Raw genomic sequence first — 25,314 nt, 5'->3', positions numbered from 1 at the left:
CTCTAGTCATTTTGACATCTGAGGTGTGTTGTGTAGTGTGAGCACTGATCAATCTCTAATTGCAAATGGCTGCATTGGATGCCCCTATGGTACTTTTTTTTATTCTTTGAAGCCCTTCCATCTATATTCTCTGTTGACTAAAATACGACACACACTGACACACGCCATCATGAGTTGACACTTGAGTTGACACACTCATATTTCCCAGTATCAGTGTACGTGAACTCTTTAGAGATGCAGCAGTTTTATCATATTTTTACCCAGATAGGCAAATTCTAGCTACTGTAGATTGACTGCTTCCTTTGTCTGTGTCCCCTAGTGGCCGGTGTGTGCTACAGCACCATATGACACCACAGATGTGTATCTAACAACAAGCCTGCCTTACAGGGCTAAAAGATGGTCACTGTCTCCGATGTTTGCAGATTCACCTGGCTTCCCCTTTGCTCAACTCAGACTACAGGAAACACATCCCCGTGGGAGAGGGAAACGTGCCTGTGAGAGGCCCACTCGTGGGCGGCAGAGTGGTTTTATACACAGACTGGCATTATCTGCGTCTCCTACTTCACTGAAAGGACAGGGCCACTAAATATACGCTGTGAGGCCTTCCCAGGCTCCTCTGGGCTGGGGAGATGCGGCCACTGCTTGGGCCGAAGGCCAATGACATGGTTGCCGACCTCCACGGAAAGTATTTTTAAGGTCAATTACAGGGTACAGTGCCTTTAGATGGCCGACTGGTGCTGAGGAGGCCTCATATTAAAGGTTTATGTGGAGAAGGACCAGAGAAGTCTGTCTTAGCTCACCCCAGCTCCCATTGTTACCACACACCCACTAAGACAGTGCACTCTGAGGGATTCATGGGGTGATGCATGCAGTGTGTGTGTGTGTGTGTGTACTGAAAGAGAGACCAACAAAGGGATTAAAAAAAGGTCATTTGATGATGGACTGTTGTTATGAAGTTTAACGTTAATTCGTAAGCTTATTGTGAGTTGTTCGACTTTTATCCTGGTATGTGCTGTGAGCAAAGTTTATGTACAGTTCAAGTCATTGTATCCAAAATGCATCAAAGTTAAAAAAAACTGTATGTGAACTTTTGTTGCTGTTATCTAATGTAAAAAGTCTGACATAAAACGCATTAATTAGCAACCACATCACCAATTTATAAATCAAATTCTGCAGGAAGACATACAGCAGTGGTCTCAAATTAGATGAGTCACAAGCATTTGCTTTAAGTCTTCTTCTATTGCACTCAAAGCTTCCTGCAAGCTTAACATTGCATAAAACTTACAGTGCTTGTAATTAAAGGTTAGCGTATTTTCCCCAAGATGGTCCTAAAACAACACTCATGGGCACATATGTTTATTGAACATGGGAAAGAGTTTGAAAGATTTACTGGTCACTGTAACCATTGCTGCTCTTTTACTGGCAATGAAGAGAAACGGACTTCCTGTAAAGAAAAGCCCAAAGGTCGTCTGTGCAGGTTATTATGACCCATGGTTACATTTTATTGTTAGGACTCTTCTAGCGGCTTGGGTAATTATGATGAGAGCAAAGTCAGGTGAAAGTCAGTCACGGAGAGACAGAGTCCCTGTTAGGAAGAGGGTTGGGCTGGATGGATGGGTCTTTGTTACCATGAAGACAAAGGTCCAGTGCACCTGCTGCCGGTACACTCCTATGGGTGGTATCTGACGTTTACGAGTGTTTAAGTATTCGCACTTTGAGTACTTGATGCATGAAGATTGATTTGCAAATGCCGTCCTCATTTCGTGCGAAAAAAAACACTCTTTTGTCCTGATGCTGACCATAACATCAGCCTGAGTTAGTTCAGTTGAATTGATATTTTCAACAGTCATTTTTGTACAAAATCCTTAGCTTTGCTATCCCTCCGCCTGTTTGGGAAAAAGATAAGCAACATTTCTGCAGTAAAATGTAAATTTTGAAAGATACTCACTGGATTAAGTCAGACTGCCTTATATTGTCTTAGGTCGGACTTTAGAATTGCCCTTTCTTTGGAGTTGAACTAGAAAGGCATCTCTTCATGGATGAATGATTGCAAAGACCAGTTACTTTTTCCATGTTTGAGTATTGATAGACCATCATATCATACATCAATGTCAATGGCTATACTTTTTCGCTTCATAATGTTGAACAGGAGCACAGTCTCAACAGAGAAAAACATGGAGCGTATTCATCCGTATAGACACAGACGGATAATAAACACACAATCATAAACACACTCTGTTGCTCATTAGAGGGCTTATCTTAATCCTCCACTCCCACACACACACACACACACTCACACAAGCCCCATTCTCTCTTCATGGGCCACACACGCAGCTGACCAACACTTAATATAAATGAACATCCAGCGAGATGATTCTGGTCCTTTTCATGATTCATTCCAACACGACTCCAGCCAGCCATAAATACAGGCCTGTCAAAATGTGTTCTACCCCACAGAGTGGGGAGTGGTGGAAGGTACAGTAGACACCATTCACCTCTCTGTGTGCTTGAGGGAGGGAGTGTGGGGGGGGTTGCACACAGGGAAGGTCGGAGTTGGTGGCTTTGGTCTCCATGAAGAGTGAAGTATTGATGGGACAAAAGTGAGGGGATGGATTGAAAGACCTATTTGTGCAGATGCGGGCCAGGCATCTCTGTGTTTGCCTTCCTGTGGCTCTGCTACAGTTCAATGGCAGCTCTATCCACCGCCGCTTCCCTATTTCAACCCAGACGCTTCAATCGAACAAAATAAAGACACCGGATAATGGAAGCCAGAGAGGAAACACTGATATGTGTTGTAGTATTGAACTGTATCACCTTATCACTGTGTTCCAGACATAATTTACATTTTGACTGGGTCACCCTTCAATTAACTACAGTTAAGCCTGAGACACCAGTTTAGCCTGAGACACCAGTCTAGCGAGCGCAGCACCGTGATTATCTTGTTTTCACTGTGTGAACATGATTAGCAAATGAACTTGGTTTTTTAAGTGCTCTGGGATAGAGACATTATTTCTCATGTGCCTAGTAAAATAATAATTTTTTGACAAACATTTGAAAATGTATCAAGCTTTAAAGGAGTTTATTTTGCATATCTATTAAGAACTAAATGCAGCCATGCAAGCATTACACACATTTTGCCACAGAATTCATCGGGTTCAGCCAAGATAATGATTACTCTTTGTGAAAGATATTTGTAAGGAGAAACCAAGATTCATGTGTATGATGAATCCTTTTTGTATAGTTTTTGTTGTATATGTCTTACTGTAAGATGTCAAAGGAAGGTGGCAGACATCTTGACTCTTCAAGGTGAATATTTATTTATGCTCTCCATTACACATGTAACTTAGTCAAAATCAATGAAAATACAAGGAAAATAAATCTGAAACTGCACTCATGAAAACTCACATGTCCCCCCCAAGACCAAAAAAAAATGCTACTGAATATATAGGGTGTTCGATCAACACCTACACTCCTTCAGCCCATACCAGTATTTACTGAGGGATGGAACATACAGTGACTGTAATACCAGGAAATATACATTTTCAAATATGTTCTTTATCCAAGCTCATTACATTTCTAAATCACTATCTGAAAGGTACGCATCTCAACAGACTTTTACTAACAAACAAACTGAACATTTCAACTAAAAAGAAACCCCCACCAGTTGGTTTAACCCATGATGTCAGCGATGACAACACCAACACCATAAAAACCAGGAAATTCTGGGCGCGCCTCTCTTAAACAATTGACCTGCATGGTGGCTTTGAACAAAGGAACAAACAATGAAACAATTTCCAAACCTGCCACTTAACAATGATAAGTGAAAGAAACATATGGCTGTTCAAACCCGGGATAGTCCGTGAAGCAATGCTACCTTAGCAATGCTGAGAAAAAAGGTTGAATCTGCACATCATAACCATAACCACCTCATATTTCAGTTCTCTTACCATACCTGCACCATAATTTCTTTGTTCTGGACTGGCTTTATGTTTGCTTTGAAACTGAACTTTCACTTGTGAAAAGAAACATGCTATTATTTGTTGTTTATTTTTCGGTGGCAACAAGAAAATTACTCTTCTAACTAAAAACTAAGTCTGTCCTTGATCCTCCATCAACACGCAGCACATTCAGTAGATGGGGCCTTTCCCCATTCTTCAACAGTTCTTTCACCTCTAACCCCCTCAATCCCACCCCACCTCCTCCCCAGCCCAAACCCCCAAGCCTTGGCTTCCTGGGAACATCATCACTCCGGGTCCACATGGCTGGGCGAGTACACATCGCCATGCTGCTAAGTCTACACTGCCTGGGGTGCCCCGTGTTTGCCCTGGGGGAGAGCGTGTGTTCATGGCTGCTGGGCTCTCTGGGTCAGAAATGGCACACCAGGGTGTGATGGGCTCTGCCCGTTGCTGGTCACGGCCATTCAAAGTGTGAAATTCCCAGAGCTGGGGCTGGACGCTGAACCCAGCAGCTCCAGAACCCAGAAGCTGCACAGACGCAGGGAGGGAACGGATGTGTTCGACCTTTTGGTCAGTCAACATTACCTGTGCTTGAGTTAAATCCCAGTCTCATTTTTCCCAGCGTGGCGCTTTCTTTTGAATTGTCTCACTGAACAAACACACATAGAACAGGTTATTGTATTTGGAAAATACTAGATTTTCCTGCTATAAAGTTTTAACATAATTGGACATTTCAGGTGTTTAGCAGTCAGTGAGTCACGGAATAAAGTCACCATATGTAGTCGCTCAGTGCCTTTAACTCACAGTTACAGGAGAGTTGTTATTGGTGACGATGGGAAGGCCTCTCATTGGGACACTGGTTGTGTCACAACCATGACTCGGAGTGACCCTTATACTGTACATCCTCAGAGCAAATGTGGCAAAATCAGGTTGCAGATATCAATTCATAAGAAAAACGGTGCTCTTCCTGCACTTTACCGCCTCTCATACCGTGCTGAGTAGCCACATGCATGTCAAGCTGAAGAAAATATTGTATAATTCACAGACCTGAGGCTTGATTTATTTCCTGTAGCAAACTTTTGTCAAGTCTTGTTTGAGACGCAGTCCCGGTTACCACAGATTAATGAGTCTCTGCTTCTGCATGCAGCTATTGTGGCAAAAAGCCAGCATACAGCACTTGACTCTACTATGTTCCTGCCGTGGCTGCACTGATTCATCCTTTTTCCTTTTGAAGTCCCAAATTAGCTTTTAAATTGTGTCTCCCTGTTCTTTTCAGAAGAAAAGTCTGGCTACTGTATTGAGCGTGAACATTACCTGGCTTTTCCCATGGCTATGTTAAACTTTAGAGGATTATATATAGTAATAACTTTATAGTGGATCAATAAATGTCTGCCTGTGCATTGCCTCCACAAAGATGCCGTTTAATTAGTTGTTTTTTTCTCTCCCATGGGGGAGGTTAGAATACTCTGAGGCCATTAAAACACTTTATATGGAATCATTGGTGTTTTATATATATGTATATATTTTCCCCACACAGAGAGACAGAGAGAGAGAGTCCATTTAGACACCTTAGAGAGAATATGAGTTCAAGGGTGAAAGTATGTGTTTTTAATTCCAGATATGAAATAAAAATATGTGTCCAGACTACTATAATACAAGCCATTGATGTCCTGATATGCATATGCCCCAGGGCTGGGTTTAAACATCTCCATATTCATCCTGGAAACTTAGGTTCCTTCACTTTGATACGTCTCACAAAGGTTTTCTGTGTTAAGAACACAGAAAGTCCCCCTTTTTCCATCGGCCTCAACTCTGCTTTCAATTCAGGTCGTTAAGAGTGAAATTACAATTTCACAACAACCTATGATTGAATCCTAGAGTCTCCTATATGATTCCAGCTTCCACCCAAAGGCACGTTTCTCCTGATGTTCCACATAAACTTAAAATCCTATTGTATGTCCTGACCACAAACTATGTATTGTAGTTATTGGCATTAAGAAGTTTCAGTCTGTACTATAATGTAGTTCTCCCTTTGGCCTGTCCTGGCCTGGTGTTTTGCCAAATGTGTGTGGTGTGTCTGATAGAAAGACCTTTTCCTGTGGCTTTTCAAATCCTATCAATGAGGCAACATGTGTATAGCTTTTCTTTAACCTGAAGTTTCTGCAGGCTGCTCTGTGTAAAGGTTGTGGGTTGTTTTTTGTTCTCCCCTTGCTTATATTTAATGTTGTAATTTTTTTTAATCATAAGTCATAATCTTGTGTTTATATGTAATCATTGGACATTTTATGGCCTCTCCTCCCAATCTGTTGTATAAGACGAGCAGATTTTTTGCACCAAGCAACACGTGGCACTCACTTTAAGCAAGCAGTCTGTGTTTGTTTGTGTCAGTTTACAGCAACAGGATTCAACAGGAATGATAACATCTGTTCTTTTAAATCCTCCTAATGAATTGTTGTACGTCGTACAGTGGATTAAATGAATGATTGAAAGGCATGTGGGAGGAATCGCCCTTGAAAAATAACCACAACTCTAAAAATAAGGCCGACACAGAAACCAGAGTTATGCACTCCAGGGGCACACAGGTGTATCTTCTAAAAACAGACACATAGAGGCGGGTGAGTTTGGCGTTGTGTAAAAGGGTTAGTGCCAAACTGTGCCTCATCCCTTCTAAACACACTGAATGTACATTACAGCTCAACTCAGCCCCTAGTGGCTGGATACAATATTGTGTCCTGTTATTAAATTCTACCTCAATCCTAAATACCAGTTTTTGATCCTTAGGTGCAATCATACCTTTTTGCAAAAAGGTGTGCCTGACAGGCTGTGATTACTGTTTTAATTTTCCTTATTACGCAGCCACTTAATGCTATTCTTTTTTTTAAATCTATTTACTATCGTTATGGTAATGACAATTCTTGATTACATAGTAAACAAACTGCAGCTTTCAGATGTTGGATTAGTCTTTTCTCTGTCACTAAAGCCTCAGATTACAGACATAAAACACCACCGAGGGGCTGCTCGTGTCCCTGGTTTTGGAGGATTAGTGTTTCTTAGCAATAAAAAAAGAGAAAGAAGCACTGAAATGAATTTCTCTCCTTTCTCAACCAACCCAATCCAACTGTCTGAGGCTGCAACCCCAGGCCCTGGGCTTTCACAGCCCACATTGCAGGCAGCCCATAACCTTTAAGTACTGTTTTGTGGACCCATGTAAATTTGACGCCATAATGCCACAGAGAGGGTCTGTGTAGGTGTTAATGCTAGTGTGGGACATTGCCAGAGATCTGCATACTCCCTGCTTACCTCATCACATCCTTCCCAAAAAATGTTATCTTTTTTTTTCACGACATCATTGAGACTTTTGGGGTCGTGTATGTGATCTTTGGAATTGTTATTTTCTGCAGTTCTCTAGTTTTTATATTGTCTTGGTACGCACTGTTTGCTTTTCTCACAGCTGTAGAGAATACTGCTGTATCTTAGATGTGAGTTCTTTTCTGTGAAAGTACTTCAGATGGGGTAACATATGCTAGAATGGCAGTCCGCAGTCCTTGTGGATGTAGCGCTGCACTGTGGCAGTGGCTCGTTCTAATTTTGAGCAGGATCAAGGCTGAACTGTCAGGCTATGAAGTGGAGATCGGCCTGCAGCATTTACCAGTAAACAAGCTCTCGATGATTCTGAGGAAATCCCATTACAATACTTTGAACTTCAATTTGTGCAATTCCACGTCAATGACTCCAGTGGACCTATAATTTTAAATTTCTTGTTTTGTTTTTTTTTCCTCAAGTTGAATGATTTTGTCCTTACCAACACATTTTCCTTAATTAGAAGTAGATCTAAGACATTAAACTTTGCCTTTTCTTTACCCTTTTTTTTTCTTCTTTGCACCCCTTTCCTTCTGTGCCATGGCCTGGTTTAAACTTGCAGATTTGGTATAGCTAGGTTTGTGTGTGGTGGCACTGGGGGCAGGGTGCAGAGCTCGCCTGGGTTGAGTGTACCCAGCCCCACATAATTACAGACAGTAAACAGCTAGTGCTTTTAGGCCTATTTTCCCCGTCTGATGGGGAGAGAGTTCACTTTGGCTCAAAAAGAAAAGGCAGCGAGAATGAGGAGGAGGAGGGGAAAGACTCTCTGAAGACGGACAAAGAGTGTCATCCTTGCTCTGGGTGTTGATGATGGGAGCAGTTTGCGAAGAGTTGGTGAGACTTGCAGACAGGTTTATAGAAACACAAACACACAGAAGAGACAGAAGTTGTCCCCGCCCCCTAGAGACACACACAGACACACGCGGTCATGCCTCCTCTCGAGCGACAGTCTTTTGATGTGAATTTCTTACATCGAGTCTTAATAAGAACTTTGAACAACCCCTAATTAAAAGTGTCTCTTCTCTTTTTACTTTCCCCACCAAAGCTGTCAAATTGATCACCCGCCTTGCTCTCTGTCTCTCTCTGAGTGTCTGTGTTTTTCTTTCCACCTCTCAAGTGAATCCCCACTGCCTCACACTCTTCACTTCACAAAATTCAATTCCCCTCCTTCTGTTTTCCTTCTTCATTTTACTTCTCACTAATTTAACACACCCACCTTCCGCCTCACACACACACACACACACACACACACTTCGTCCTTCCAAGTGCTTCACTGGCGAAACTGGCAGTGTACTTAGCAAAAATATTCAAAACAAATAAGAGTTTGTGGATTCAAAGTGCATGCCATATGCCAGCTCGCTGTCTGTCCATCTCCTTCCTCATGTCTCCCTTTCCCCCTTTCTCTCTGTGCACTGCACAGCACTGGCAGGCGGTGGGATGTGAGGTTTTCTTTGGCAGTCGGCTCCCCCCTCTCTTGGCTGGGACAGGCCCTGGAGCGTGCTACTGGCTGGGAGTGTGGAAGGGAAGCGGGGAGGTAGTGAAGGAGGAGGGGAGGGAGGGACGGAGAGAGGGCTCGGGAGGAGGGAGACTGGAGGGGTGGAGGCGTGGTCTTGCAGCTGGTAATGAAGTCTTCTCTTTTCATCCTCAGAAGGCAGAGTGTGAGCGGACGAGCCCAGGATCTGCGTGGCTCCACTGCTTTCTCTGCCTGTAAAGTGTGCCGAGCGCCGCTCCGCTCCGCGCTGCCTGTGTGTCTCGCTGCCTGCCTCTCACAGCTGAGACATACTGGGAGAGACTCGCTACAGTCATGAGGCTTTCCCTTGTATTGGCTCCACAGCATTACTCTTGAGGTAAGACTTCAGGCTGTCTCCTCCTTGTGTGCTGGTGGACTGCTTCTGCCTGTCTCTCTCTCTCTCTCTCTCACTGTCTGTCTGACTCTGTTGATTATTGTGGTGGTGGGTGGGGGTGTAAAGGGGGTTGGTTGCTGGTTTAAGTCCCTCCCACTTTTGATGTGCACGTGTGTGTGTGTGTGTGTGTGTGTGTGTGTGTGTGTGTGTGTGTGTGTGTGTGTGTGTGCATGTGTGAGGGTGGGTATGGGTATACTGTATGAGTGTGTCTATGCAAGTTTCCTACACTGTTTATGTGTGAGCGAAGACTGAGTCAGCTTTCAGTGAAAGGTTTATGTTAATGGTGATGAATGGCTCCTACTGGTCAGTCAAGGAAGAGAGTCAGACTAGCAGTTCTGTGAAAAGGAAGATGGGACTCCGGGTAAGGGATGGGAACTTAAGTAACAGTTAACTAGAAGACAATGTGATAATTCATTTTTTCAGAATAGGTTTTGTGGTAAATGTATTATCCCTCTGTTGACTGTTATGGTTGGTTTGGTCTAGTGCTTGTGTAGTATACAGCCATACAGTGATACCACCCTGCAATATCGAGCACATGAATGCATGGATGTGTTGCGTGTGTGACATGTGTGGAGGTTTTTATTTGGACTGTTGATTGTTCAAGGTAGATGGATGCAACAGGCTATTGGGGTTCATCACTGCAAATAATAAGGACAGGAGACAGTCTGTACTCATCTGCAGCCCAGTGACACTAGGCTTTGAAGTGATTTCAGTGGCTCGTTCCTCCTCCCCACTGGGCAATTCAGATCCGGCCTGCAATTCACTTACTTTCATCCACATCCCCTCGGAAATCCATCCATCTGTATACTCTCACTCACCTCCTTCCTGCTCCCATTCACCCTAGGATTTCTTGCACCCTGATACCCCTGCTTGAGGCCTTCACCCCCCATCAACCCTTACTCACACTGTATTCTTCTCATAGTACTCCTACGGTTTTACTCGCCATCTCCATTAGTCTGACACGCTTCTAGCGAACGGGTCTTTCCGATACCTCTCCCGGAAAAAAAACCCTAAGCGACTTTCCATTAGCTTCTGCTGGGCCATGAGAATTATGGTTTCCCAAATGAATAGTGTACAGGAGCCTGACTTAATTGAAAAAACACAAGCATGGTTTGCCATGAAGGAGACGGTCCTTGTGTCACTGTTGAACTGTGTGAATGTACTTTCCAGAGCTGGAGAGGGGGAGAGAAAGAGAGAGGAAAATACCACAAGAAAAAATACATGAGATATGCTGAGGAAAATAAAGTTTTGAAACTAAAGTATGGAGAGTCAAAAGGACTGATTGAAAGCATTGTGAGTACCATATATTGTGAAGTGGAGTCACCAGAAGATTACATAAAAAATCTTCTGAAGGAGCCCAGGAGAAGGAATGCTGTGTGTGAATGTACAGTTTGTCTTCATCTGGTCTGTCAATCAGGCCGGTGTGTATAAAAGGGGATTTCAGTGGGATATAATAGTAGAATCATCAGACAGTTTGCTGGTCATTAAGCCCCAAAGTGCAACAATGGTTCCCACAGTAAAACCTGCCTGATTGCAGTCCTGCTAACAACAGCATCTCTCCCATGATTTTCCCAACAGGGAGTCATCATAACTTTGAACCCTACTGTAGGGGTGGCTGCTCAGCTGTGAGATCATGTGTGTTGTAACTAGACCACCAGCAAGCCTTCAGGGGAGTTTCTTCTGTGTTGTGGAATTTCCCATGTGAACAATAATTGTCATATTTTATCAATATCTGCCTCGTTATATTTTATTGTGTCTGCTGCCTCCCCCACATCTGCCCCCCCCCTTCGCCCCATGCAGACTTTCTCCCAGCCTCTCTTTCTGTGTTTGTGTGACATGTTTGTGTGGCGACTCCATATGGTGAAGATTGAGACCCTGTCATTGGGTCAGATGGCACATTTGTCACACACATGTTTACCAGCAGCTGCTGTTGCTAGGGCCTTGCAGTTCTACAGAGGGAAGCATCTCTTGTTGACTTCTCTACTGGATAGCTCATTTGTTTGTCAGGGCACCATGACCTCTGACACTGCTACCACTTCCTGCCTCTCACACTGCCCGTTAATGTAACTCTAGACTCCCAGACAGCACCCCCCCCCCCCCCTTTTTACCACCACCTCCACACTAGTGCATGCTTACAGACAGGGAGAAATATGACAATACCAACACAGTAGGTCTTAGTGAAAATAATACTTATGAGGAAAAATCCACAGGGATCCTGTGATGAAAATGCACTTAGGCGAGGTGACTTCACTTCACTTCCTCACAGAATGTGTAGAGACTAAAGTGTGAAAAGAAAGATGACCACACGAAGTGTGATTTAAAACTCCAGGGTGAGATGATTACCCATTATTTTTGAAAGAATTAATCCAAATGCATTTGAAACCCCCCACTAGTTTTAAAATTTAAGATTTAAATCGAATTTAATGTCTACAGCCTCTTGTGCATGGGACAAAAAAAACTCAAAACACCCACTAACATCTGGCTTTTTTCTACAGTGGGAACGGGTACAATCGGCATTCATCCCAGGGTCAAATGACTCCGCAGTAGTCCTGGGTATTTATCAGTTCCAGCTCCGATCAGCGGTGAGGGAAAATGACACTCGGGTGGACACGCTAATTTTCGCCCCTTTTCCGGCACAATGCTATGACGTGCATCGCCTCCGTCAGTAACTTATGCAACTCTTTGCCATCTCAGCCACAAATTCCAGCTGTGTCCATTCAAGACGCGCTCAAAAATCGCTCTTTCGGCTTCGAGTTTGAACAGACTGAAGTAAACGGTATTTGAAAAAAGTAACTGCTGTGACAGACACTGGCCTCCATTCTGCCGTTACTAACTTACAGTTTTCGTGATATACCAGGGGTAAAAAAGTCAAACTCATCTCGTGGCAAGGGCTTGGTCACCTGTTTTACTCACATTTTAAAAAGTGTCACAATGATGGCTTTAAGCTTGGTATTGTTTCAGCTCAGCAGGTACTGGCAGACACTGCCATAGCATACTCCTGACTTCACCCATAATCCTATGCCACCAAAGTTGACCTCACCATACTTTAGATATTCCCCTGGGAAAAACACACTACTCTGGACGGCAAAAAAGATACGTGCGTGTGTCTCATGGGAACGGCAATCTGAAGAGTTTCAAAAAAATGAGCAAAAATGGGAGCAAAGAAAAACATATTATTAGTATGGGGAACATGATAGGACAGAAATCATTTCATTACTTGATCATACCTGAAGCTCATTAGTTTGAATGCATGATAAATGATGAGATCATTTAATTTGACAGACTCCCAAGCTTTGCTCCCAGTCATTAAAACTTTCAGAACTTCAGAAGTAGATGATCCTAAAAAGAAATTCCCCAATGAACATATTACAAAGCCAAACCTTAATTTATAATGAGCTATAGCCTAGGTGGTTAAATAAAATCAATTGTGGCAGGAATGAATTCAATATTTTTATTAGAGCTGAGGATGGCAGTATTCAAGCTTTCTTTCTCATTATGCTTTTTGTTATTCTGTAAACAAATTAAATGGCATACATTACCAGGGACGGCAAATGTCTTTAGACATTTTACATTTTTTTCTAAAGACAGATAACATGTTTTTTCATTATTCGGAGGGAAGATATCGATAGAAGCAGTGTATACGCAGACAGTAAAATTTTCTTTTAGAAACAAGATGCGCATTAGCTGTAATACCTCAATATTTTACTGCCAACCCCCTTTTTCTTCAGTTACTCCAGCACTCGCCTCGGTTTATTTAGTTGTCTGGAGACAGTCCATGGTGCAGATAAAAGTTAGTTTGTTGTGGAACATCAGGAAGCTCTTAGAACTGAACTGCTTGACCTCCCTTTGCCTCACTATGTCTCTGTCTCTCAAACTCAACCTGCTCAGACAGGCAGCTTCTTGGGCCATGCAGGTAAACTGTGAAATATGAAGTGCAACCTCACATACTGTACACTTAGAAATGTTCTCATATGGATGGCTTTTAAAATGAAAATGTTGTATGGCAGGTCATCAGTTGCATCCTGCACCAGCCTCTCTGGTGCCGTCTCCAGCCGGTGGTACTCACCCACAGTAGTTCTAGAACCAGGCCTGATGAGTGAGACCCATATAACTCTGCAGATTCAGTGGCGTGCAGATATGAAATACGTGACCTGCGGGAGAGGACAGACGCTCAGGTTCCATCATTTTAGCTCATTCCCCCGCCTCATTCTTCTCCACTTATTCCTCACTATCTGTGTCCTCCTTTTTTAAACAGGACACATTCAGCATATTTTCCATCCTACTGTTCGTCTCTGTTTGTCAGGACACACCTACAATCTGAAGGGCCCTCTGAGCTCCCACACAAACCCGCTCACAGACCAATGCGTTTGTATTCGTGAGCATGCACTGACTGTGCGCTCTTGTGTATATTTTATGCTCTCCTGATTTTATAAGTCTCTAGTATCTTTCGCCGATTGTAAGCGGCTTACTATGTGACAAAATGTAAACTGTTGGACCAGGTGTTATGTGTTTATTAGGCACTTTATGCAACAGGCTGAAAATTGGCCTCGATATTTGCCTTGCTCCTCTGTTTCTTCTGCTGCGTGAATGTAGACCGAGCAGCTCTGATTGGTTTTGACAGTGACAACAAGAACAGGCTGCCTGAGAAGACTTTCTGAAGACCCCCTCCTGTATCTGCAGAGAAATGTCGGAGGAAGGAGCCAAATCGTATAAGAAATTGCGCTTCTCTCTGAAATTCTTTTGAAATTTGCTAAAACTTAAAGATCATACGGCATTGAAGTTAGAATACCATAATACAATTCTTTGGGGGGGGGGGGGTTGTTTTAGTCTATACTAAGTGGACTTTCCAGTGTGCTGAGTTCACCAGACATCATTATATTACAAAAAGAAAGGCAAAAGTGTTATGACCAGCTCACAAGCCACAGCTGTAGTGCTTCAACCGTCTTCAATTCTGCCAGATGCTTTGATCCGCAGCGGTGACCTCAGGTCTTTAGGGGGGAGGGCACCAAGGGTAATCACCAGTAAATTTAAGCCCAGGCACATCCCCAGACGCCTTGGCCGGGGTCCTGGAGCTAAACAGCTTTCCCTTTTTCACCCCCTTTTCCGCTACATTCCTGCTCTTCCCCTCTCGCTGCTGCGTTTCGCTCCAGATGTGGCATTGTTTAGGCACATTTGTTTTGGGCTCGGGCCGGTAGACCTGCGCAGGGTCTGATGTCATGCTCTATTTAAAGGGGAAAGCCATGACAACTGGGTGGAAACGAGTGTGCTGCAGTCTCACTTCAAAGCATCTGCCCAGGTCTACTGATGACTATCATCCATGGCACAGCAATCTGTGTCATGGACGGATGACCACATTCATTCGTGTTGACAAACATATTCATTACCAAGAGGAGGCACCACTCCTCACAAAAGCCAGAAAGATGGAATTTTTTTTCATTAAATTATTATTCTCACATTGTCTGCTGAGTTATCTCAGGTTCACTATCACTTGTAATAGTCTGTCACTCATATGAAGAAACAATTCCAGGCTTATTTGAAGTTTGCACTTTGGCTGTTAATGGTATAATTGAGCGAAACTTGATATCATAGTGGGATGAAATGAAAAGACGATGTCCTCAAATAAACCAACAAACAAGACAGGCATGTTATGGGTCAGAGCAGTCACATGGTGTCTTAGCTTTCATGCCTCCCTAATTAGCACTGTCAGTCAGTGGACCTGGCACCTCGTGCCATTAAGGAATGGGATAATGAATTTTTTTCTCCGTGTCTCTCAGTTTGCGGGATGTGTGCATGTAAGGTTATTCTCCGTCACTGTAAATACGAAAGAATCTATTGTTTCCCAGTCAAAGGGGAGTTAGGAATGGCACCTTTTTCTTCTTAAATGGGATGAGGGGATCTTTTCCTCGATGACTGAGCTTATTGTGCCTTCTCATTCAAACTTTCGGCACGTTGGAGAGTCCGCAGCAGCCGACTATCAGGCTCTACTGTCAGATTCCCCATGAGGGCTCTGCCTTCATCACTGTTTGGCCTCCAAGCACACATGTATTTGCCAGGTCCTCTCTAGTGTCCACGGTTCAAACAGCCATGAGGTATAATCCCGCTGAATATTTCCGGTTCAAACGGGCATGTTTGCCAGATCCTCACCCCTCACGTTCCCTGCCGTCTTTTCACAGTGTTTGTTGAAGGAGTTCACAGTGGCTTCTCGCCCCTTCAGGAGTTGAAAGCTGGAATGACACAAAGTGCTCGCCGACAATTGCTGTATTTCCATTCAGTCATGCGCAGGTACTAACACAAGCACACAGAAAGGGAAAGTAGCATTTGGATTATAAAGTCGTCAGACAGTGGCTGTACCCATATGGCCTCGCAATGACCCACATGACAGTGCAAACAGTCCACATCCTGACAATGATTAGTATCTCAAACACTTTTGTTTCCAAAAGCAGTGTTGCTTTTGGACACTCAATCACGAGAGTTTTAAAGGTGTAGATCCCTCAGGTATGACGGTGAAACTGTCATCCTATGAAAACAGGGTCCTGACTGTTTTAAAAGCATTGCTTGTCTCACCTGTGTGGTATGATGACCTCGAAAATCCAGGTGAGCTGTTCATTTGTTGTCTCAGGTGTTTGGCTGAGCTGTTGTATTCCCATGGATATTCAAGGAGCTCCTCTCCAAACAAGTTGTCAAAGGCGACTGAGTTTCCCCACTTTTGCAGCACACATATAATTCTGTTTGAGAGTAGTTATATATAAATGCAGATGTTTTTGACACAAAGATGTGCGTCTTTGTGGGTGTCTCTCGCTCAGCATCAAGCTCACTACAGTGCAGTGCCACTGTGGTCAGCATCAAAGACTTGGACACAGACATGTTTACACACTCACATGCGCAGACACGCAAACATACTTTTGGATAATTTATATTTACTTCCATGCAAAGACATAAACAATAAAGATAATCAGGGAAATTCTCTCGAATATGTGCCCTTTCTCACTTGCATATTCACACACACACACACACACACACACACACACACAGTTTTCCTGGCTGCGGTCCATTGCAGCACCCAGTGTTTCCTCCAGCCATATTGGCCAAGTATTACACATAGTTATAGCATAGCAGTTCAATCCCAAGGGTAATAAGGTCAAGCACATGTAGGTGATCAGTGCTTCCGCTCCAGATTCTGTTTATGACTTGTGTATACACACCATGCAGTTCGTCAGACGACTGTATACACCCCACACCCAGCTTCAAACTCACACAGCTGGCAGAGTCAAACATTGTCTGTTTAAGGTAAGGGGGAGTGTGTGCGTGTGTGCGTGTGTTTGTGTGCGCGTGTGTGCGCGTGTGTGGGCTTGTTTTGACATCCTGCAGGGAACTTTAACCTTAGACCACACTAACCCATGGGGACTCGCTCACTGTGGGTACACAAACCGAGGGTTCCCATTGGCAGCGGTTGCTTTTAGAGGATTAAGATTTGGTTTTAAGGATCACGTCACAACAAGGCTTAGGTAACAGTTACAGGAAGGGGTTAAGGTTTGGCATTTAGTTGTGATGGTTGGGGTTAGGACATGGAGTTAGTGACTGCATTGTGTGTGTGTGTGTGTGTGTGTGTGTGTGTGTGTGTGTGTGTGTGTGTGTGTGTGTGTGTGTGTGTGTGTGTGTGTGTTGGTTAAAGGGTCCTCGGCCGCCACCCACACACTGGAACCAAAGCATGCAAACATGTAGGCTAAAACTGCCTACAAAGAATTTCAACTCAATTAATTTTCAATTCTGAAAACAAATTCGTCCAGACTGGGTTGGAATTATTGGAGTGATTGCACCATTATTCTTCAGTGAGTGCCAGAAGCATAGCTCCTCTATCTTGATTCTAAGGCAGCCTGAATCTCTTTAAAAATCTCTTGTCTACATTCCCCTCACTTTTGTCCATTTCACTTCACGTGGGCAGGGATATCTTCATGCAGGAACTAGAGAAAGTGCTGCAAGTCTGAATATTTACATTGAGGAAAAAATGCGGCTTGTTCACACAAAGGCCTTGAGTGCTAAACACCCACTTTTCAAGGGTAATAGACTCACTTTTTATAGGGCTAAAACAGGTGGCTGGGCTGTAGAAATGGGAGGTGCAGCAGGGTAAAGTGAGGAGGTGGAGTAATGATAAACTTCAGTATAAATGAGAGTTAAACATTGCCATTTGAGGGGGGTGTCAGACTGGTTGAAATGTACCTTTAATTTGATTCCTCGTTGTTTTTTTATACAGTTTTGTTGTTTGTATCCCAGATGTGTCTTTTCCTTTTAAATTTAGGTGAGCTGTAAATAAACCTGGGTTAGAGAGGGAAATATTAAATCCGGTTATTTGTGTAAATTTACTACTGCTTGTCAGTGGATCATTATGTTGGCCAAACCGCAAACAAAAACATTTCACTGATTGCAAAAGCAGAAAATTCTATCCACACTAAAGGTCCCAAAGTTTAGCTTCCTGTCACAGTGGTACAACTCCAATATTTAATGTTGCATCTTTTACTCTGCCTATTTACAGAGTGGTCATCTCTATTAACACAGCTGACTGTGTGTGTGTGTGTGTGTGTGTGTGTGTGTGTGTGTGTGTGTGTGTGTGTGTGTGTGTGTGTGTGTGTGTGTGTGTGTGTGTGTGTGTGTGTGTGTGTGCGCGCCTACATATGTTTCTGTTTAAATGGCCCTTTTTGGTTTCTCATGGCTATCTGTCAGTTATATCTCTGCTGTAAAAAGTTGGTGCCCAGCCCTCTACATTCAACCCCTGCACCGTAGTGTAGATCTCATTTCTGTGTTTGCATGTAGTCCTAAACTGCCAATGAGGAGAAAGGTGTGCTATACGAACCATGTGTGACCACTGACGCAGATGGGAGAGGTTAAAGCAGCAGGGAACTCGGAGAGCGCGGCTCCATCTGCCAGTCTTTCTCACTCTTTGAGATGTGAGATTGACAGTCTGCGAGATGCTATCTGCACCTCGACAGCATCTGAGGCCGTTAAATGAACACTGATACTGCCGATAAGATTTAATCTATATAAGCTCCCTAGGTCCTTCTTGAGGCCAGGATATCGTATCAACTTTGTGAAGACACATAAAAGCCAAAGAGGTGTACAACATTTCATGCTGCATCTTCCAATTGTGCTCAGTAGGTTGTAGGAAATCTGACTTCTTCTTTTTTTGTGTTGGAGGGCTGACTCTCTTTAGCCGGAGTGGGCTTATGCAGCTGGACTAAGCTAACAGAGCTTCTCCCCATGAGCCGCAGTGGTATTACGAGTAAATACAACAGAAAGGCCTGTATATCCACAGATTATGGCAGTGATCCGCTCGCAGTGGGCTAACAATGGCCTCATCAGTTTGAGGTGCAGCGGGCTGGTGTTGCTTTGGGCCGTGTGGTGTTTATGCAGCCCTGGGGAGGCTGTCCCTTTACATGTAAGCACAGTGTTAAATCATCTCATGCCAACAGCATTATCATAAGGATGTTGACTCTGGAGAGCTACATATGGCTTACAGTCTTGTCATCATGTCATAGTTGTGTAACCATATAAAGTACATCTGGGTTTGTTGCAGACAGTTCTCCCTGCCGTCTAATACAGAAGGTGTAAAACGGACAGGGACCCTGCATCTTTACATTACCATGTTACCCACAATCCATATTTGGGGTGAAGGAGTTTTTCGACTGTCTTACAGTAAGAGTTTTAATGATAAGTTACTGTTTTGAATCGTACTTTCTAAGAAGACATTAAATCTGAGATCATCATCATCGTTGGTGAATGGAGCAGATTAAGTCTTTAACATTTTAACTCTACCAGTCAGTGTATAAGGCAACCAGGCTCGCTGATGGAATAGTCCTGCTTATTATTCCCAGAGACTCAAAGGGCTAAATAAGAATGCTTTCTGCAGGAGGCACAGCTCCAGGTATGCTAACAACATAAATGCTCTGCAGCACTGGAACAGAAAGGCTTTTCCTTCTGCAGTGCTGAAAATGGAAACCTTGGGCCTTCAGATTGCTTCTAACAATAGAAAGCCTAGTAGGCAGATCATCCCCTGGACCACAAATGCCTCTTTCTCTCCGCCGGCTTTTATCTGAGACCTTTAAACACATCTCAGGAGCTTGGTTGTCTTGTAGACACAGGCACACACTGGGGACAGGGGATAGGGAAACTCCCCTAAGTGTCTCACTATCAGCAGAGGGCACCAATGTTATCGTCCTCGCTCTCTTGATTCTAAACAACTGCTTTTTCTGTCTTCTTTCCAACTCCGCCGCTCTGTGCCTCTTGTCTGCAGACATAAACACACACCTCAGTTTCCGATGCTCCAGGGAAAGCCACTGATGCAGCAGGGGAAGCCACCTCGCTCCAGCTCTTTCAAACGGTCAAGGCTCTGTGAGATGCCAGACTGCCACTGCGGTCCAGGCACCTCCTTCGAGTAGAATGACAGACTCAGAGGGGAGCAGCAAGGGAGAAAGAGGGTGGGCAGACTGTTTTACTATCAGGTTTCCCTCTAACTGCAGCAACTGGGTCTGAGCCAGCGCTACCATAGGGCTGTTCATATTCCCAGAGGCGTTCGTGTGCATTCTGCTTGTGAAATAATATGCTGGATCTCAGCTATTCTGTTTCATGGAAGAAATTCACCCTTATCGCTGACATTTTGTTTTCCATGAATTTCCTAGTGAAATGAAGGATAAGAAAGCGTGGGGGTGGCAATGTTTTGGTAACACAGTTGTACATCTATTTCTCCTGGAGAGCAGCTTTTCTCAGCTGCTGCATACGTTTTGCATCAGGTTATATAGATATTTTTTACGTGTGATTGACAATTAGCCCAAATGTGTTCCTTGTCTTCAGACTGCTGCTCCCAAAGCATCTATAAAAAATGCTTGAGAAAAAGCAAAATGAAGTGGTTTGATGTTCTGTCAGTCGTGAGAGCGCTCTGTGATTATACTTTATTTTCTTCTTTGGTTTGTCTGTATCACTTACCCTGTTAATTTTTCACTCTTTTCTTTTTTCTTTTTTTTTTTTACAACAGCTTGTGTCCCTTTGCTCTTTGTTCTATCTTCGCTTTAAGAATGTCATGAAGGCTCATGGGCAAAAAGTCTTTGCTGAAGCACACATGGGTCTGCAGACGACTTCAAACACAGCTGTCAATCAGAAGCTTAAAATTTCCACACTTAATCTATGATTTATCTAGATTGCTGGTTTTCAACAGAGTTCCCAGGGCTCATTGGTCAGGCTGTGATGGAGGGCACTACAAACTCTTCAACAGAACTGCACCATATCACTTCCATATCTTACACAGAGCTTGCAAGTCGTGATGGACCTTGAGTGAGTTTTAATGGAAGATTTCCTGCCTGGTCCCTGCCAGACCGACTACTACGCGACATCACCCACTCCTTAAGAGGTCACTGCTTCAAATTAAGGGTGAAGGAAAAACTGCAATGCAAAGAACGGATCAGGAATATGTTCAAGAAGTGGTAACAGGAGCTGTATCCGACTTTAGACTCAAGCAGGGGTCATTGAGAGTGGGACTAGTAAAACCCAGAGGGCCATTTCACCCCCTCTCACTTCCCTAGTTCAGGCCAGAGATGAGGTGATCCACATGGTGGGGGAAGTGTGTGTGTATATGTGTGGGTTTGCACAGACGGAAGGGAAAAGTCTCATTTTGGTTTTGGTCCAAGTCAGGAAAACGCTCACCCATCACTTCTCAGATACTGGATAAAGCACTGACCTAATTATTCCTAATGCAGTTGTGTGATGTATTCCTTTAGCACCTTTACACAGCGTGTAAGAGTCTATGTATGTGTGTCAGAGTAACATCCAGTCTCATGTGGTAGGGCTGCGGAGGAAAAAGGTAATGTGAGGATAACTCCACTGAGGATGTAATGATGGATCTGGCTTTTCTTTGTTTTTCTGCGGCAGATGTGTGTTTTCTGACAGCTGGCTTTTTTCTCCCATTCCTTGATTTGTGTCAGGAGCTGAGACTCACCCATTTCATGGTGTAGAGACAGGACAGAACAGCCCCCACAGGCAGAGGAAGGAGTTCAGTCTGTCAAATGATGTCAGTGTTTGGAGAGGATGACTGTGTTGGTGGTGGTGGGGAGTTAGATGAGTCTGGCAGAGAGAAAGAGAAGAGTATGTGTGGGAGGGGGAGAGGGGGGGGGGGGTAACATGAGATCCCCCACGGAGATGCTAAACTCCATTACAGACTAAAAGAGACTCTTTACAAGGATGAAGAAAAACGTTCCACGTTTAATCTGTGTGCAATCTAAAAATAACCTCCCCTCTCTGTATACTGCCCACTGGGGCAGGCTTGTTAAAGAGTCTGCCTCCGAAGAGAGGGAGTCAAAGTGCTGGGGAGGACCAAACAAAAAGCAGAGAGAAGAGCGACAAGAAAACAGGGAGGGATTAAGATGGAAAATGGAGCACGAGTGGGAGGGCAGTGGCAAGAGTAGTAGCGAAAAAGGCAAAAGAGGAAGGGTGCTGGGAAAGATGTGGGGCCGACGAATCTTCGAGAGAGTGCGAAGGAGTTCGTGAAGCTTTACGGACTGCTGTGTGGATCGACACGCCAGTCGACCAGCCGGGCTCAATTCAGTGCCATTACACACCTATTTGGCCCCGAGGCTTTTGTGAGTCTTGGTGCAGCAATAAAAGCACCTAGTGCTTGGAAATGTGGAATAACAGATGAGCTTTTACAGGGCTCGGTGGCATGGCCCTTCTCTGAGAGGTTCACCACACAAGCAGTGAATCACACACCACATAGTCACCCATTCTTCAAATGCTTCACTGCTCTCCAGTCTGGACGTCTGACTCACAGCTTGCTACTGTACCAGCTAAGCCAGACACACAGCCTGATGTGTCATCCTCATCTCTGTTACTGTTACGTCTTTCTTTTTCCCCTGACCTCCAGCAAAAACGAATGGAACAGGACTGTCTTGGCTTGTTTTGAGTGGGGACTGGGATTTAGTGAATTGAGCCAAAGACTTATGAGAAACGTCTAACAAAGAGGGGAACGGGTTCTAAAAATACTAGACACTGTCTCTGGGTAGTTCAGATCCTCCCTCGGAAACTAAAACAATCTTTAGCCTTATTCACTAACATCCATCTGCCCAAGGGTAGGAGACTTCTCTAAACTGCACACGCCCATGGCTTTGTCTTTGTCTGTGAATAAGAAATCTGGCAGAGGTTCTGCCGGGTTGATTCACTGTGCTCATCACATGGTGAGGTTCAGTAGGTGCATTGGTACTCTAACCCGCGGTAATAACCTGACTCTCAGCTGGTTTGTTTTCGACATTCCAGCCTAAATGGGGGCTAGTGAAGACATATCTGCATCATCCTTACTGCAGCCTCAGGTTCATTTCTTTGTATACACACATTCATACTGTGATATCCATCAGTTACATTTTCTTCTTCTTCTGATATTCACTCAGGCAACATAAAGATTAGAGTGTCGGTTTGCCAAGTAAACAGTCACAGCGGTGGAGGTACACAGCATAACTGATAAAGGTCACTTAGGCCCTTTATCAGTTTTAGAGCAAGATCATACAGGTGTGCTGAGAGTCACATTCCTTAGCAGGGGTACTTTGTTGAAAGAGCACAGAGCTGAGTCCCTGACCAACTAGATGTAAAGTAATCACATTTAACGTTTCTACAGGGTCAAATATTTTTACACATTTCTTAAATTGTGGCACCTATTTCCACCTGCATCTTTTCACTAAGATCAGTGTCCTTAATGGTCCCTAAAGACCCACTAGCCTTAGATTAATGGCTCTCCTGTTGCCCCCGAGATTTGGGCTGTGCCAACACAAATGGCTGGCCACGCGTCGGCATGACTAATGAAGTGAGGGCAGAAGCGCAAAAGGCAGACCGAAGGACTATGACAGGGTTTCTGATCCCAACACCCTAGCCATATGGTTTATTCATCAAAGCTGCTCCTGGGTGCAGCACGAGAATTTTTTCTGCATACAGAGTTTGACACATTAATTACAGTGTTCTGTCCTTACCTCAGCTTGTGAAAATGGAATCATCTGACTGATCTGCTTAACTTCCCTCAAAAGGGGATCATTGGTAGTTGTTTATGAAGAGAGTATGAGGAAGCAGAGTGGCTGTGAGAACCTGAGTCTTGAACACGCTGGGCTTCTTGTCTTTTTCAGTCGCAGAGGAATAAAGCATTTGAGCAGATCTAGCCGTGCGGCAGCTGTCAAAATAGGGAGAAGGAGGAAAGTATAAATCATGTGAAGGAGGACAGGATTACTCCAGCTGTCATATATTGTTTAGGTACACCATGGAGAGGATCCAAATAATGTGCCCATTTCCGGCCTTATCAGCCAGATCCCACTTTGAATCAGGGAGATGGAGATGGATGAAAGAAAAAACTGTTTGATAAAGGAACAACTGTGACTGAATACATGCTGATAAAATTTCCATTACAGTCCCAGTGATTTTCTTCCATGAAGAATAATGCCACTCATATAATTTGTACTATTGGCAATGTGTTATTATCAAGAGAGTCTTTATCAAGAGACGATTTCTTAATCTTCTTCTTTAAGGTTGCTGCACTAAGCCATGTGTCAGCACCACTTTTGTTCTTTCAATATGATTAGGTGTATCCGTTAGCTATAAAGCTTACTCTATCTGTTTAGGGACTGGAGCCAATCCCAGCTGATATTGGGCGAGAGGTACGGCATGCCCTGGATATGGCATTAGTCCATCACAGGGCCAACATATAGTAACAAACAACCATTCACGCTCACATTCACACAAGGAGGCAATCAAGTGTCACCAATTAAACCTAACCGGCATGTCTTTGGACTGTGGCAGGAAGTCATAGTGCCTGGAGAAAACCCACACAGGGAGTTTGAATCCACAACCTGTTTCTGTGAGGCGACAATGCAATCAATTGCAGCACCCTGCCGCCCATTCATCCTATATACCATTTGATTGTATCACAGGAGGGATAATTGTGTTATCTTTGTCAGTTTTACATAAATATGCCAGGTTCTCCTGCTCCTGAGCCGGTGCGATATTCTCCATAAGTCATGGGTTGAGAAAAACATTCCAAAGTACACAACATTCTCTTTGGGTCGCTCTTTTGCTTGGCCCAGCTGCTCGCCTCAGACGCAGGCATGTGAAGCCAGAGAGGTTGGGCATAGTTGATGCACAGAAGCCACTTTCTCTATCCCAGCCTCCAGCACTGGTCTCCAGTGAGCCTGAGCAGCTCCGAGGGGAACAACTTGAGCCCTGCCAGGGACCTTTGGTTTGTTCCTCAGCCTCCAGTAAGCCGCTGACCTATAATAAGGCCTCCTGTTCAGCATGGCAAAGGAAATGGAGAGAGTGGAAAAGAATTTACTGTAGTCCAGGTTGACTTAGTTTGTTGATCAACCAGAGATTAGCCCTGTAAACACAGGTTTGGTTCCACTCCACTGCAATGCCTAAATAGAGCTCAATCAGCAATAGAAGTGTTGTTTCTGACGGGCTATAGTGATTCAGTCTTGGAGGGAGTTGAGTATCTTCGTGTTCCTTCTCATCTGTGCAGGTGTTGACAGTCACTTGAAAAGGGCCCTGCAGTGGACTGCCCTTCTCACTGAATCAGTGGCAGTGTTGTACATTGGTCAGCCCCTGCAGTGATCCTGCTGAATCAGTGGTTGTCTCAGTAGCGCTGTCCTATCCAGCATGGATTAGATCAATACTAGTGTTGTGTGGTGTTGGGACAGCAGGGACTGGATCAGTACTGGTTCTGTTCTAGCCACCATGGGTCAGTGCTACACTCTCTCTGTGCCTGAGCGGTGGCTGTATGAATGGCTTCTTGCAGTGGCCGTACAGAGCGTCATTCTTCTCACCTTCATCTGAGGCTGACATCCGAGGGGGAAGCCCAGGGAGCCGGCAGACTGAATGTTTTTTTATCCCCCTGGTAGGAATGGACGTATCAGGTGCTGTTTTAATGCATTTAAAGTAGAAAAACAAGGCAGAGTCCAGTGACCAAGGGTAGACACGACAAGGACAGTAGTGAAAACAGACTGTGGCTCAGGCCCTCCCTTTTCAATATGCAAGAGCAAAAGCGAAAACATCCAGTCCAGTGACAGACTCATTATTAATGCTCTGGG

General features: G+C 44.2%; 1 protein-coding gene across 1 annotated transcript in view; it reads left to right on the top strand.

The window, feature by feature from the left end:
- The window catches only part of LOC124849321 (zinc finger protein 469), a 61,344-nt gene that overhangs the window by 12,578 nt on the left and 23,452 nt on the right, over positions 1 to 25,314 (top strand). The window contains exon 2 of the mRNA XM_035642961.2: positions 8,965 to 9,163. The gene's annotated coding sequence lies outside the window, so the exon portion shown is untranslated. The remainder of the gene's footprint in view (positions 1 to 8,964; positions 9,164 to 25,314) is intronic.

The sequence above is a fragment of the Scophthalmus maximus genome, chromosome 7 (assembly GCF_022379125.1).
Source record: "Scophthalmus maximus strain ysfricsl-2021 chromosome 7, ASM2237912v1, whole genome shotgun sequence".
NCBI classification, from domain to species: Eukaryota; Metazoa; Chordata; class Actinopteri; order Pleuronectiformes; family Scophthalmidae; genus Scophthalmus; species Scophthalmus maximus.
The sequence above is the reverse complement of the archived record's forward strand: the minus strand, read 5'-3'. Positions and strand labels throughout refer to the sequence as shown.